We start from the raw sequence: 5950 nt of genomic DNA on the forward strand, positions 1-5950 counted from the left end.
TCCTAACCATAGACACTATAAATTTACCTGATCATACGAATGGTTAGGATATATATATATACATATATATATATATATATATGTGTATATATATAACACGTGCTGTGCTTAAATTCATTACTACGGAGTACTTTATAATTATTAATAACAAAGAAAATAAAATTACTACTTTAACAACTCTATTACTCCGTATTGTTTAAACAAATTTATAATTATTCATTGCTTAACTTTTGAAAATTCTTTTATCTTTTCTAAATTCTTGAATTCTTCAAGTTATACATTTTGTTAGACTTCGGATCTAGACCCAAATCAGGCCACCCATGGATGAGCCAACCCGATTAGGAAAGTTTAGGTTAAATTTAGTAACATGTATGTTACTCCTATATTGTTAGACTTCGGATCTATGTTATATTGTGAAATGTCATATCCCTAATTACACAAGACATGCATACTGTTGTAAATTGTAAAATATGGATTTAAGGGAGGAATTAAACATATGGATTTAAGAGAGGAATTAAACGAATACACACAAATATTATGTGGTTTAATGTTAGAAGTGTCTCATATTGAATTTGAATGAAAAATAAAATGAGTATAAATGAATGAGTATATAGTAAGCTTTTAGATCCGCGGGCAAGCGTTCACCCATTACAATTGTTATTAGAGTCAAACCCAGTTTTTAATCTGGTGTCTCTCCAAACGCCCCACTCGAAAGCGTCCGGGTTGCCACTCCAGGTGGACAGGGTGGCCCAACCGCAATGAGGGTTTTGCGAGTTTGGGTGGGGGAGAATGGTAGAGGTGTCCCACATCGAATCTGAATAGGAAATGAAATGGGTATAAATGGGTGGGTATGCAACACTACTTAATAACTTAAACTTTTGGATCAGTGGGCAAGCGTCCACTCGTTACATTCAACTACTAAGGCCTATATCAACAGTATAAAGAGCTCAAAAGATTACATGACTTTTATAATACTTTCTCAACTCATACACAAGAAAAAATAATGAGAATGAAAAAAAATAGAAAATAAGACACAAAAAGTATTTTTCTCCATTGATTTCTTTAGTAACAGTAAATCTTCAATAATAGGAAATAATATCAATTACTGGAGGATTTTCCTCCATTAAATCTTCAATACTCCCCCTCAAGTTGGAACATGAATGCCCAATTGCCAATGAGATAACGAGTAGCAGCAAGTGCAAATGATGAAGAAAAACGAGAGAAGGCGGAGAACAATTCTACCGAACACACCGACAGCCCAAACAAATCAACAAAAACTATCAGAGACACGGTAAAGGCAAAGAACAATGCTACCGAACACACCGACAGCCCAAACAAGCCAATAATAACTGTTGGAGACACGACAAAGGTGAAAAACAATACTACCGAACACACCGACAGCTCAAACAAGTTACAATTAGACCGAGAAACCCTTAACAACATTTTAGATGCTAAAGGAATACCTCAAAATACGAGTCCGAACCTAGGAATATAAATTAGGCTATGATAAACGAGATTGATTAGCTATTCATAGCCTCAAATCCGATGACTATTTGGGGCCTAGTAATCAATGTTACATGTCCTATAACAGGCGCACACTCCCTCTAGGTCAAGTTAGCATCGGACTTGCGAAATCCGGTTCTTTTATAAAATCCATTCCACAACCCTTTTCTACCTTAACTTATTTGACATTCCTTTTAACCTTCCCATTATGTCATGCCATGCACATGAATCAAAGCATCAACTTAACATCAATTTCATTTCTATAACTATAATGGCATAGGTATAGTACTTTCTAGGAATCAAATATAAACATGCTCATCATTGAAATTTCTTCATCACAATCATGTTAGCATTTATAAATTTAGCTTTTTCACAATTAAGAAGCAACATGTACTACACTTAGCATATAAGGGCACCTTTTATATCACACACAAGCATGTTTTCATCACACTATCAATCAACTAGCAACCTATTCACAATCATGCATTCAATGTGAATTTAATGGAGGAACAAGGAAGGATTTCTCAATGAAAGACAAAGCTCAATGTATTAGACATCCCTACCTCAAGAGAGCAAGCCAAACAAGCCCTTAAAGCTACCCCAAAATTCAAAAATCCTACAAGTGGCCTCAAGAGTGGTGTCAAATGGTAGCTCCTGTCGAGTAGAGCAAAATTGCCTTCTTGGTCCTCTCTCAAATCTCACTCTAAAGCTCCTAAAATTAAGCTTGAAGCATAAAGTATATGTGTGTGTGTGTAGATATAGAGAGAGAAATAAGAAAACAAGAGAGAGAGAGGGAGAGTTGGCCAAAATTGAGGGGGAGATGAGGTAGTTGTAAAGTCTTCCAAAATGGAGGTGTGGTCCTCCTTGTGCCATGTGTCACTTTGTGGTTAAATCTAACTTTTGCTGAAGTTATTTTTTTATCCCTCTCATGCTATGTAACTTCCTATTTTGCCATAAAAATATCTTCCACACACGAATATACAGGGATGGATCCAAAAATATAAGTTAGGGGGGGCAATGTGAAATTTTTTACTAATTTCAGGTGGGCAATAGTATAATTTTATAGATATATATATATATATATATATATATATATATATATATATATTAAGATATAATATTAGGATATAATACTATATAAAATAAAAAAAAAATTCAGTGGGGGCAATTGCCCCCACTGGGCACACAATAGATCTGTGCTTGCATACATATATATATATATAACATGCCAAATACCAAACAATTAATGGAAATGAAAAACCGGGAGGAATTCCCATGCACAAAAGTTGGTCACCACTACGAAAAAACCATAAAATCAATCCTGTAATCTCTAACATGCTTAAAATAATAAAATGCATTTATAAAACTCCCGAGCTCAAGAAAATGTCCCAAACGACCCTAAGGACCCACGTGGCATGTAAAACGAGGCATGAAAAATAAATAAAAAAATAACCGAAAAATCCAAAAAAATCAAGGACATTACATACCACACAAGTGACTATTATCAATATTTTATTTAATTTATGCACCAAATTTGATTTTCAAGAGAAATTAATCTCAATCAAACAATCTCCCACTTAATATGGCATTTCTTGGGATTTTTATATATTCAAGTTTCATTTATAATAACATGCTGAAAATAAATAAGAAATTATGCATTTTTATTTTATTATGAAATAAAATGGAATTACTTATACCACAATGTGCAATGTTCAACATATCAATACCATATTAAAATGAATATAATCTGAAAAATAAATTTCAAAATTTTAATTGAATCATGCGAATCAATTTTCCCGTAGAGCCGCACCCTATGGTGTATTTCCCTCATTTTGGCCTGTTTTTTACATAGTAGCGTCACCTAAACGCTATTCTTTTATTTAGCCTTATTCTGATCTAGTAGCGCTGCTCTTATGCTACTGCGTAATCTTTAGGCAAAAATGGATGAAATGCATTGTAGAGATGCTACTGAGTATTCCTTAGGCTTATTTGACCGAGTAGCGTCACAGTGACACTATTACGTGTTCTTTAGGATAAAATGACTGAGAAGAGTTGCAAAGACACTATTGTGTATTCTCTTGGCTTATTTGACTAAATAACGTCTTGGTAACATTACCAAGACCTGATTTTGAATTTTTTGATTAATTTTGATTAATCTTGACAACTTTGATAAATTTTGACTTGTCAGCTTGCATTGTTAACTTTTGGTCAATTTTTGACTATGTGGTAAAATAATTGGTATTTCGAACCAATTTTGACTAATCATGCGTCCTGACTAACTTTAAATATAAATCATGTGTCCTGACTATATGGCGCCTACGTGGCGCCTATGTAGCACTGCTCGAGCGGGCCCATCTGACTGTCGGGAATGTGACTGTTAAATTTTTATAAGTAAACAACCTATCTTAAAGAATTTGGATATTCTGAGTGCAGTGGCTCAATCAGATCAACAATTGGATGGTTAGACTTTATTAAAATGAACATTTCACCCATATGGTGGTAAAGTGGATGTGACGTTTTGCATTTTTTCGGTATTTTTTGAAATTTTGGATTATTTTATTTTCGCACCTCGTTTTGGGTGTCACGCGCTGGTTAACATACCACAAAGGTTCTGAGAGTGATTTAGGACATTTCTTTGAGTTTAGAACTCTTATAAATACATTTTGCGTCATTTTAGCCTTTTTTTGGGATTCGGATCTAGGAGGTCCTGTGTGGACCCCACGCCTGAATTTTTTGTGCTAGAGATTATTTTCCCGGGTTCATATGCATTTCATAATTATTATTTGATGCATATCTATGTATTGGTGTGTTTAAATATGTGTTTGGGACATAATGGTATATATATATATATATATATATATATATATATATATATATATCACAAAAGGGGCATTTTAAACAATTTGTTGGTCAAAGATGGGACCAAGGCTTGACTATACTTATGACTAATGTGAGTAGGCATTTCATTTCTGTATTATTACTCCTTCATCAGCTGTAGGTTTATTCTCTCTCTCACTATATCACTTTCTCTCTTTACAAACTTAGTTTTTACATGCTTTAGGCCTATATTTCAACCTCTTCCATTAAGATTTGATCTTTGTAATAGAAGGCAAAGTTGTAGAGCTCGACGAGAGTTTCGAATTGATCGAGCAAAGTTCCATTTGGGTGGCCTAGGAAATTTCAAAAATTTGGGGCTTTTCAAATGAGGTAGAGTTGTCTAATTGATGTATTTCTTAAGTTTTGTAGCTAATTCTCTGTTTTCCCCCTTTTTAGAATGTATATTTGAGATGTTATTTGTGTAATTGATGAATAGGGTTTGCTTAATTTGAAGTTTATGCAAATTGTTGAGCCATGTTATTTTGTTGATTTTGTGGATAAATTTGGATTATGTGCTATAAATGATGGTAAATGATGAATGACATGATTGAAGTACGCTAAATGTATTGACATGTTATGTATTGACATGGTAATGTTGAGAAAGCATGTCGATACACGACATTGATGATGTTTCATCAGCATATGAGTTGTGTATGTTGGGATGCATGTGTGGGATTTTGAAAAGATGAAAGTGTGGATTTGATAAGTTTTGGGAAAAAGGTTTTTCTCAAACCCGGTAGTTGGGGAGCTACCCTTTTGCCGGCGGTATTGACATGTTATGTGATAACATGTTAATAGGGACACGGGAGGTACCTGTGAGTAATTTAGTGACCTCAGGCCCCAAATGGTAGTTGGGAGTTACCCTTTACCAGGGACGACTAACAAATTCTCCCTAAGGACGACAAAGGTACAAAAGTTCGGCTAGTTAACACGTTTTCGGTGTGGGTGTATGGATATGTGAGGGTGTGTGTGTAGTGTGTGGTTGAATAGTGCATTTCTTGCATTGTATTGCATGTGAATGATGATGATGGTTACTTGAAGATGAAAATGTGTATGTGAATCCCTAACATGATCCCTTTTGTCATATTCCTATTCTTTGTGTGTAAAACATGAGATTACTTACCTTGCTTGAGGAGATGCCACTTAGGCAATCTCTATTGAGCCGTTGTGCTCATTCCTCTACTTATCATTTTCCAGGAACCGGAAAGGAGGTAATGGATGACCCACAACCTCTTCTATGATAGCATCATGGACTTCTTTTGTAGACTAGGCGTTAGTCTATTTTGAAGCTTGTATTTTTTATGTATAAAGTAATTTGTAATGGTCATGTTACCTATTTTGCTACAAGCTTGTATTTAATCATAACTTGTATTCATTTTGTGGATGGAAATAGTTTTGAGACCATTCTTTAGCCTTTTGTGCTGTCATTAGGATTTCTAATCCCATATACAGCCTTACGGCCATGTTAAGATGTAATCTGATTTAATTGACCTTATGTGATGTATTAAGCTTACTATGATGATTATATAGAATGTCTGGATGTTCTTTTATGGTCACTTTATGTTAAATG

Source organism: Cornus florida, unplaced genomic scaffold (genome assembly GCF_030987335.1).
Source record: "Cornus florida cultivar Cherokee Brave unplaced genomic scaffold, ASM3098733v1 CherokeeBrave_3.0.0_Hap2_Chr01, whole genome shotgun sequence".
In the NCBI taxonomy this organism is placed as follows: domain Eukaryota; kingdom Viridiplantae; phylum Streptophyta; class Magnoliopsida; order Cornales; family Cornaceae; genus Cornus; species Cornus florida.